General features: G+C 46.9%; 1 long non-coding RNA gene across 1 annotated transcript; it reads left to right on the forward strand.

Moving 5' to 3' along the window:
• The first annotated feature begins 298 nt into the window (after window positions 1-298).
• LOC115083968 lies at window positions 299-2,812 on the forward strand. The gene is made up of 3 exons (XR_003854434.1): window positions 299-501; window positions 1,370-1,460; window positions 2,345-2,812. It is a non-coding gene; the product is annotated as an uncharacterized LOC115083968 (long non-coding RNA).
• The last annotated feature ends 7,715 nt before the right edge of the window (window positions 2,813-10,527 follow it).

A 10,527-nucleotide genomic window follows, 5' to 3' on the forward strand; every position in this document is an offset into this window, starting at 1 on the left:
TGCAGCACGGGGCAGTTCCTCTTCCTGCTGGGCGCAGACTTATGACATCACACGGGGGGGGGGCCGGACTTTACATTGCCCCCGGACTGCATTTGACTGGTGTTTCCCTTTAAGAAGACTCGCAGTGTTGCAAACCTCGCTTATTTCCCGACAGATTGGGCTTTTTTTTCTAGTCATTCGCGGGGGTTTTTTCGGTTCACGGGTTGATTGCAATTGGGCGTTTTTTCTGCCAATCGCGGTTTTTTTGGGTTTGGTGGGCGGGACTTGTGCTCTGGTGTTGCAGTGATTGGCTGCTGCTGCTGCCGGTGAGGCCTGTCCATAGCAGGCGCACCCTAACCTAGTGCAGCAGTAAAGTAACCGGAGCTGCATTCACAGGAGTAGCTGGGCAGATCCAGCAGGGCATTGCAGCAAGCAACAAGTGTCTTGGGTGACCAAAAAGCTTCTGTGCAGCTGAAGACCTTAATCATGAAAGATGTGTAGTACTCAGCTGGCTACAGCCAGGTATCAGGAGGAGGGGAATGAGTATTTTGGGAGGGGGGAATGAGCGTGGAGAGATTGAATACGTATTTGTAGGGAGTGGGGAAGGGGAAATGAGTGTTTAGTGGCCAGAGATGTGCTCGGAGGGGCTGGAGAGGGGGGGATCAGTGTGTGGGGGGGCCAGAGATGTGCTCGGAGGGGGTGGGGAGGAGGATCAGTGTGTGGGGACCAGAGATGTGCTCGGAGGGGGGATCAGTGTGTGGGGGGCCAGGGATGTGCTGGGAGGGGGGGGGGATCAGTGTGTGGGGGGCCAGGGATGTGCTGGGAGGGGGGGGGGGATCAGTGTGTGGGGGGCCAGGGATGTGTTGGGAGGGGGGGAATCAGTGCGTGGGGGGCCAGGGATGTGCTGGGAGGGGGGGTCAGTGTGGGGGGAGGGCCAGGGATGTGCTTGGAGGGGGGGGATCAGTGTAGGGGGAAGGCCAGAGATGTGCTCGGTGATGGGTGGTGAGGGGGGGGATCAGTGTGGGGGGAGGGCCAGGGATGTGCTTGGAGGGGGGGATCAGTGTGGGGGGAGGGCCAGGGATGTGCTCGGTGATGGGTGGGGAGGGGGGAATCAGTGTGTGGGAGGGCCAGTGATGTGTTCGGAGGGGGGGATCAGTGGGGGGGGGGGCCAGGGATGTGCTCTGAGGGGGTGGGGATGGGGAATCAGTGGGGGGGCCAGGGTTATGCACGGAGGGGGTGGGGAGGGGGGAATCAGTGTGTGGGGGGCCAGGGATGTGCTCGGAGAGGGTGGGGAGGGGGGAGAATCAGTGTGTGGGGCTGGTGTTTTTTTAATTTCTTCTACACTACTTTTAATTTCATCTAATTTATTTTCTCTTTCTTCTGCCTGCAGCAGATCACCTTTGTAAGAAAGCTCGTCCATACCTACTGTTTCCATCATTGGCTGTTATGCTACTAAATGGATTTGATCTACTATAGCTAAAGTAAGGAACTAAAAGATACTATTAAGCATGGGAAGAGGAATGTGAACTAAAAGCATGAATTCAGTCTGTTGCCAGCAATGAGAGTAAGGCTATGTGCAGATTTTCGTGCACATCATGCAGACCTTCTGCAACATGCTAAGACAGAGAAACCTGCAAAAAGTTAAGCTCCTTTGTCATCTATGCGACTCACAGACATTGGTGTTTCAATTTCACGTGTTTTGGGCTTTTTTGGGCTTGTTTTTTGGAAAAAAGTGCTTGTTCTTTCATGAAAACCTGGCAACCCTGGAGAGAAGGGCACAGAGCATGCTCAGTTGGACGCTGTTGCTTTCAACCTCCATGTTTAATGGCAATTCATGTACCCGTAACCAGTGTTACCAGGTGGGCAATTTTCCAATGAGCGTGCGGGAAATTTTTCCGGGGTTTTTTCTGCCTTTTTTTTTTTCTTGGGGGTCTTTTTGGGTGCCTTGTGCAACGCCGGAGGGGAGTGTGGTGGGCGGGGATATGTAATTAAAGCTGCAAAGCACGAAGTATCGCCCTTTCCCTGATGCCTCACAGTCACAGCAAAGCTACTGCAAGCCCTGAACGAGGGGGAGACGACCGTGACTGCATCAACACAGACGTGGAAACAAGCATGTGCCTGCTAGGGTTTTTTCTTGTATTCTGCACTCCTCTTTCTTTAGACAAACCATTAGAAAAAAGAAAGAGAGAAAATCCCTTACAAGCACCATTTAGAGGCCGGAAGGGAATCTGCTGGGCAGAAGGGGGGAGGGGGGGTTGGCCAGTATATGTGCCCGTGTTTCTCTGTGTTGATTTGAACTACAAAATTTTGGAAAGTTTTAAATATCAAAAATGTTATTTAACTCTATTTTTTTGTTTTGTTTTAGCCAAGTGTACCTCTGCCCGTAATTGAACAAACTGACCCTGCAAGTAGCTTCCTCCTGGGGGAATCCTGCGCTACTGCGGAATGCAGAATTCACGCAGAATTCCCCCTTCCCGCAGATTTTCTCCCTCTTCGCCCTTCCCACAGATTTCCACCGTCGCCTCGCAGATTTCCTCCCTTCAAAACTGGAAGCGCATGGACAGTGGCCATCACGAGAGTGGGGGCATCTCAGCACCCAGAAAATTAACAGAGGAGACCTTGGCACGCGGCGAAGATGACGACACGGGGCGCCGTTCGCGGAGAAAAGGGAAGGCCCCTGTGTGCCGCAAACGGTGCGCCGGCCTTCATCTTCATCACGAACTGAGCGCGTCCCGCGGCGTGCCAGTGAGAGAATGTGTGTGTGAGAGGGGAGGGTGACAGAGGGCATGGTTGGTGGGGAGGGTGAGCGAGAGCAGGAAGGTGTGAAAGAGCATGGGAGGTAAGAGAGGGTGGGTGGGGGGGATGCTTCAGTGTGGGTTTCAGAGAGGGAGCCTATATGAGGGGAAGGGGATGTGTGTGAGAGAAAGGAGGGTGTGGGGGAGGGGGAGAGACAGCTTGGTTGGTAAGAGGGAGAGTGGGGGATGCTTGTGGGTTTCAGAGAGAGAGCCTATATGAGGGGAGGGGAGGGTGACAGAGCAGGAGGGTGTGAAAGAGCATGGGAGGTAAAAGAGGGGGGGGGGCTTGGGGGATGCTTGAGTGTGGGTTTCAGAGAAAGGGAGCCTATATGAGGAGATTGTGAAGGAGTGTGTATGTGTGTGAGAGATTGGGAGCTCGTGTGTATGTGAGGGTGCCAGCCTGTGTGAAGGGATTGTGTATGTGAGAGAAACTGTATGAGGGTGTGTATATGTGTATTAGAGAGAGGGAGCATGTGTGTGACAGAGGGAGCCTGTGTGAGGGACAGAACTGAGAACAGGATCAAACTCTGGGACTGGCAATAGAGTGGAAGGGGTTGAGCCTAGAGGTGAAGGGGAGAGATACTGGCAGGTGGAGGAGTTGGGGCCTGAGAGGGCAAAGTGGCCAGGGGAGTAGGGAGAGCGAGTGGAAGGGACACTCTTACAGTGAATTTCTAGGGAAGTTCTGCTCAAAATATTTAAAATTCTGCAAATTAAAGTAACAACTTTTTTCTGTAATAATTTAAAATGTAGTTACTTAAAGACTGTCATGTAAATTGTGTTATTTTGACCAATATAAAGATTGCAGAATTTTCAGTTTTTGTGCGCAGAATTTAACATTTTTTTTTTATTTGTAATACATGAACTTTATTTGACATAGCATATCAAACAAATAAGGCACATTGAAAATTGTCAGAGTAAAGTGACTTTTACAGCTGAGTACAATGACAGAGAAGTGAGAGACAAAGCTGGTACATAGGTACTTCTCATTAACAGTATAACATTTATAAGGTATAATGCACTGTCAGAAATTGTTTCAAAACTATCAAATGTATTTATTTTCTATATAAGACATAACTCCCCACTCCCCCCTCCCTCCCCTTCCAGTTATCCATGGAAATTTATAAAACATATGTAAGAAAGTGAAGCTGCCAGAGTGAAGATGAATAAAAGTGTGTAAAAATAAATGAAAAAGAAAACACTTGTGTCCAGCTCTGTATTCTTTGTCGATGATGAGAAAATAACAATTGTAAAAGCCGCTGCCGGTCTTAGTGTTTGGGTAATTGCCAGGTTCTTGTGGCCTGGCAATTACCCTGGATATTTCTTACCTCACTATTAGCTTCAACGCTGAGAAAGCGTTTGATAGAGTGGAATGGAAATATCTCTTTACTGTACTGGAGAGGATGGGGTTTTTGGGTTTTTACCTTCAAGCATTACATCTCTTATACACGCGGCCTGAGGCGGTCGCTATCGCTAATGGCACGCAGTCGGAACCGCTGGAGATAGCTAGGGGGACCAGGCAGGGCTGCCCTTTATCGCCCCTCTTGTTTATCCTTCAGCTCGAGCCTCTTCTCCTTGCCATTCAAAGCACTCGAGAGATAAGGGGGGTCCGTAGGGGTAGTCACATCTTTAAAACGGTGGCTTTCGTGGATGACTTGCTGGTTCTCCTCACGGATCCCCAGAGATCCCTTCCTGTCTTAATGAAGACGATTTGGGACTTCGGAATTTTCTCGGGCTTTAGTTTAAATGCCACCAAGTCTTCTGCGCTGGCCTATCCTCCCAATTTAAGAGATACATGGCCAGACGAGTTTCCACTGAGATGGGCGGGAGATCGCTGCGATACTTGGGGGTGCAGCTACCAGTAGATCCAGAACATCTTTATCAGGTTAATGTCCCTTCTCAGATACAGGTAACGACTGACAGCGTGAGGGGCTGGAGTCAACTTCCCCTTTCCCTTAGTGGCTGGATAAATATGGTTAAAATGATACTGTTGCCTAGATGGCTTTATCTTTTCCAGCATCTCCCAATATTGGTTCGGCGCAGAGACATAAAGGTGGTTGAGAGAGCGATCAGGAAATTTATCTGGGGAGGGGGGAGAGCAAGAGTTCCCCTATCCTGGTTAAGGGGTGCGACTGGTAGGGGGGGCATTGGGCTGCCTGATCTGGCTGAGTATAACTTAGCTAGTAATTTGCGAATTGTGAGAGACTGGTTGGTGGACGAGTCCATGCACACATCCCTGGTAGCGGATAGAGCCTTGATGTATCCTTGGGCCCCCTCGTACGTGCTACAAGCTAATTTGGAGTCCCTGCCCTCTTTTTTGACTCAAACAGCCATGATTGGCCCGCTGCGGCAGACGGAAACGGTTAGCTCAAAGGTTGCAGCTTCCTGCTTTAAATGCTTATTTTCTGCCGATAGGTGGAAATGCCGATTTTAGCCCGGGAACACAGTGCTCGGTTTTTCAGTCTTGGTTTGCCCGAGGGGTCACACTACTGGGTCATTTGTTAACGCGAGAGGGGACACTTTTCTCATATTCAGATTTTATGTCCCAATATGGATTTGGGGTGACACACACCTTCCCATTTATGCAAATTTGTCATTACATACGGGCCCTCCCAGCGGATGCAAGGTTACCCTCATCTTACCTGATTTTGGACAATGTGTTCCATTTTGAGCGTCGCGTTGCTCCCTCACTATCAATGTATTATAAGTGTCTGTGGCGAAGGTCAGCACTAAATCAAATTCAGATACTGGAGACGCGTTGGAATGAGGATGGGGAGTTTATGGTGACTCAATCGATATTAAGACGATGTTTTGGACGCATAGCCAGGGTCACGAAGAATCAATATTACCGGGAGTTGCAATTTAAATTTTTATGCCGGGCATATGTGTCCCCTGTGTTGGCCAGGCATTTTGCTATAGCCCCTATGGCGGCTTGTCTTAAGTGTGGTCATAACAGGGGTACACTTTCGCATATGTTTTGGGCTTGCGGCCCGGTTCGACGATTTTGGCATCGAGTGGCAAATTATCTAGCGGACCTGCTGGATGTTGTTTTCTCCTATTGCTCCGTTGTGGCTACTTTTTGGCTGCATCTCCCCGATTCGGATTCGGGACCCTGGCTCACGTTTGCTTCTCTCCAAGGCCTGTTTGGTGGGAAAGAAGATTATTCTCTCGACATGGCGGTCTGCTGAGTCCCCTTCCTTTTGGTCTTGGTGGAACAGTCTGCACTTCATGATGACCATGGAGAGCCTGGAGGCTCGGATGACATCCCAGCACCGCAGGCGATTTCTGAGAATCTGGCAGCCGTACCTGCAGTCGTTGACCCCCCCGTGCTCGCAGTCTTGTTGTGAATGATTAATTTTCATTTCTATTTCTATTTCTGTAAGGGATGGCCTTGCCTAGGGAGAGGGGGACTATTTCGTAGTACCTACAGTTTTACTCACTTCTATAACCAAAAAAGGAGGGGGGGGGGGTTGGTTTGGGTGGGGGGGATGCTGTAGAGGTTTTTTATTGGTGATACTGTTCTGGGGTGAGATCAGAGTTCCTCTCACTTCCAGGTGTTGTGATCTGTACTGTTATTGTATAACCCAATAAAAATTGTTTAAACACAAAAAATGGGCTAGGGCTGAGAGGCAATAGGGCAGAAGAGGGGATACATTCCTGAAAAGTAATGGTCCTGGTGTACATCTCTTTATTTCTTTTAATTAATCATTTTCCATATATGTTTATTTATTTTATTTATTTATTTAAAACTTTTCTATACTGTCGCTAAGTTATATACCATCGCAACGGTTTACAAATAGGCACATAGACTAAGGTAAGCAAATGTAGGATATCGTACATTCTAACAGGTGCCAATAAAGTTCGGTTACAATTTCATAAATATATTTCATATAACTGCATGTAAAAATGAAAGAGAAACGTGGTGGTCAGCAAACATTTTAAAGGTTGCAAAGAGGTCCATGAGCCAAACAAATTAAAAGTATAGATGACAGTGTTGTTTTTGATGGCAGCAGCACAGCATGGAAATGGAATTCTGATTGCCAGAGATTGGTGTAAGCGGCAGGGGCTCTCACACATCACCCACACATTGTCTCCCCCAGACACCGCTCCTGCTCCTGCACTCGCTCAATGAGTGCTCCCTCCCACCCCCGGGCTGGCTATGAGGGTGCCAGAGTATCGGCACAGAAACTGCCTGCACGTGCTGTCACCCCCTCACCCGCACACGCGCTGCCTCACTCCAGGGTCGCGCGCTGAGCTCAGGACCCTTTCGGAGAAACTCCCCCTCCCTTCCTGAGAGAGGAGCTGCTTTCCACTTTCCCCGCCCCCGCATGGGATTGGTCGGTGGGAATGGGAACGTCATCAGTAAGCTCCAAAGGGACGGGGCTCTGCTGTTAGTACATGTTCAGCGACTAGGAAGCAGGGGGGAAACTTTAGAAATGTGAAAAGGGCGCCAAATTTGTCCCTAAAGTTTTAAAAATAAATAAAATAGATCCCTGTCCCAATCACAGTTTTAGGCATCTTTATTCGGATGAAAAAGTCACCAGATCCATTCATAACAAGCTCTATATTGCCAGCTCTGTATAATCCCTTAATGTAAAGCTCCCCGTTTTTCTCAGTGATGTCATCGATGTGAGTCCTGAGAGTTAAACGTGCTGTGATGTAATCAGCATGTGCCCTCAAAGTAAAGCGCCCCCTGCTTTGTGATATGATCTATGTACTCAGTGGAACGCTGCCCGCCTCTCTGTGTGACGTCACCAGTCTGCACTGGGCAGGATGGGGTGGTGGAGCTGATCTGCATGTTTGATGCTTTTGAGAATCAGAAACAGGAGCAAGAGATTTCCCTTCCCCTTCCCTGTCTGCAGCCCACGAAGAAAATGGCTGCAGGAGCTTCTGCTCAGATAGGAGAGTGCCCCAGCTTCCTGCCTTTGCTCTATAAACACTAAGTCCATAAGAAATGCCAGATAGGGTTGCCAACTTTTCCATAGACTAGGACTGGACACTTGAGAACCGGGGGGGGAACGGTACCCCCTCATTTGCATAAACTTTAGATCTTGCCAGTGAACTGCCTATACAGTGTATCTATGTAATTGCAGAACCACTGGAGCTCAGTGCTGTGCTATACACCACCTCCTCTCCCTATACTATCCAATCACAGCATGGGAAAGGAGGCAGGAATACAGCACAGCTCTCCTCCGATAGACTCCGACCTGCCTTTCTCATCCTCTAACTAAGTGGCTATGGGAAAAAAGGAGGATCCACCTGCAAAAATGGACATTTAACTTCCGGTCGGTACTTCTGACTGGACACTGTACAGAAAGCCTGAAAACCTGGCTGTCCGGTCCAAAACTGGACAGTTGGCAACCCTAATGCGAGGCTGGGTCAGAGCAATGGTTCATAGATCCAGCATCCTGTCTCCAATGTGGATATATCTGCAAATCCTAATATAAAAGTCTGTTTCGGGCGTAGTGGGATAAGGAAACGCCAGCAACCTCTTGCTTTCCTGAAATTTTTTCTGAATTTTGATCATGCCATCAAAGAGGAAAGGAAAAGTAAGGGTTTTTCCTCCAGAACCCTTACCTGGTCCTAGCCAGCTGGACATTATCCGTTTCCTCTCCCAGGCAGTGAATCTTGAGGGAGCCGAGGAGCCTGTTGCGAGTGCCGCGGCAGGAGAGCAAGCAGCGCCGCTAGAGGAGGCATCCCTCATCCCTGACCTTCGCGCTCCTCATCCCTGACCTGCGCGCACCAACTCAGGGAGCCTGCCCAAGCGCAGCTGGATGACGCGTCCAGAGCGCTGAAGTTGGAGGAGGTGAACCCTGAATTTGGGATCGGAGAGCAGAGGACCCAAGCACGAGCGGAGCACCAAATTGGTGGTGAATTGCCTCCAATATCGAGGATTCCTGCAGATATGGGAGAAGAGCAGGAACCAGAGGGAGGAGAGAACTGTGCGGCTGTGGAAGTCTTGGGTGAGTCAACATCGGGGATATCAAGACCGGAGGCGGTGACCCTTGAAGCTTTGTGGGACCTTATTGCAGGCCAGAGGTCTTCTTTAAACCGGCTGGAAAAAAAGGTGGATTTTCGTAATTATAATTTGCAAGGGAAGATTGTGGGATTACAAGAACAGGAGACAGTCCTGATGAATAAAATATCGGAGATTGAGAAAAAAGTTCATACAAATGCCACTGTGAATGCAGTAATAATAAAAGAACAACTCTCATCTTCAAAGCGGCTGGAAATACTAGAACATAGACTTAGGCAATTCAGTGTGAGAATATTAAATTTTCCTAAAATTATGGGAGAAATTCCCTATACTACCTTAAAAAGATTTCTGACTGAATGCCTGGGTTTTTCAGATCAAAATATGCCCTCAAAAAATTCTTGTAGATTCCTTTCAAACCAGGCAACAGTTAGAAATGTTGAAATTTCAACTAACTTAATGAGTTTTCTAGAGGCTTCCAATTTTGAGGTTACAGAACGGAAAGTTCTCTTAGTTTCTTTTATCTCAACTCAGGATGTTACAACTGTTATGCGGAGTTATTTCAGAAAATTTCCTGTAAATGTTTGTGACCAAGAGATTAAGATATATCCCGATATGGCGCCAATAACACAATATCGAAGAAAAGAATTTCTATTACTAAGGCAAAATGTTACCTCCCTAGGTCTCTCATTTTCTTTAAGATATCCTAGTCGTTGCATTATAAAGAAAGGAGAGGAAACTTTTGTATTTTTTCAAATTGATCAGCTCTAGCAGTTTATTGAAACCCATAGGCCTGGGTTACTGAAGTACAAGGTCTATTTGAAATATATCACTGCAGATATACGTAAAGCCCGTACCACCTTGATTTTCTTATTATACTCCTGATAAATATTTTGGTTGCCTCTTGTAGGTTTTGTTTGAAAGTTTAAATTTAAATATCCTTACCATTGTATGATATTATAAGAAGTTAAAATGTTTTTTCTTTGGATTATGTAAAAAAATTATTTAGAAGTTGTTAATGACAAAAAAAAAATTGGTTTATTATGTATGTAAAACCATTTATGGAAGGATAACGAAATGTAAAATTGTAAAATGATAAATACAAAATAAAATTTTTAAAAAAGTCTGTTTCATGTTGTTCTAGGGTTGCTAAATTTTCCACAGACCAGGACTTGAGGGCCAGGGGTGGGGTGTTCATACCTCATTTTCATACAATTGCATATGTTTCAGATCCTGCCACTCGGAACCCATTTGGTGTTAGGCCTACACTATAACGCATGTCGGGTATGGAGTTGGACCTTATAATTCAGTATAGTCATTGCTTTATAAGTACAGTATAGTAAACCTCTCATATCAAAACAGCACTAAAATCTAACACAAACAATAACAACTCTATCTAAGAAAAAAGACATCACTGCAAATATTACACCAGACCCTAAAACACAAATACTTTTAACCATTCCGGTAATCATTTTGCCTTCTTTCCATCTTTCTTAATGTGTGGAATACTGCTGGACTGTGCTTCTAGGATGGTATTTTTTAACAATAACCATGCCTCTTGCACACTTTTTACCTTTGTAGCTCCTCCTTTCAGTTTTTTTCTAATTATTTTTCTCATTTTCTCAAAGTTTCCCTTTTGAAAGTTTAGCACGAGAGCCGTGGATTTGCATACTGTCCCCCTTCCAGTCATTAATTCAAATTTGATCATATTATGATCACTATTGCCAAGGGGCTCCACCACAGTTACCTCTCTCACCAAATCCTGTGCTCCACTGAGAATTA

Source organism: Rhinatrema bivittatum, chromosome 2, assembly GCF_901001135.1.
Source record: "Rhinatrema bivittatum chromosome 2, aRhiBiv1.1, whole genome shotgun sequence".
In the NCBI taxonomy this organism is placed as follows: domain Eukaryota; kingdom Metazoa; phylum Chordata; class Amphibia; order Gymnophiona; family Rhinatrematidae; genus Rhinatrema; species Rhinatrema bivittatum.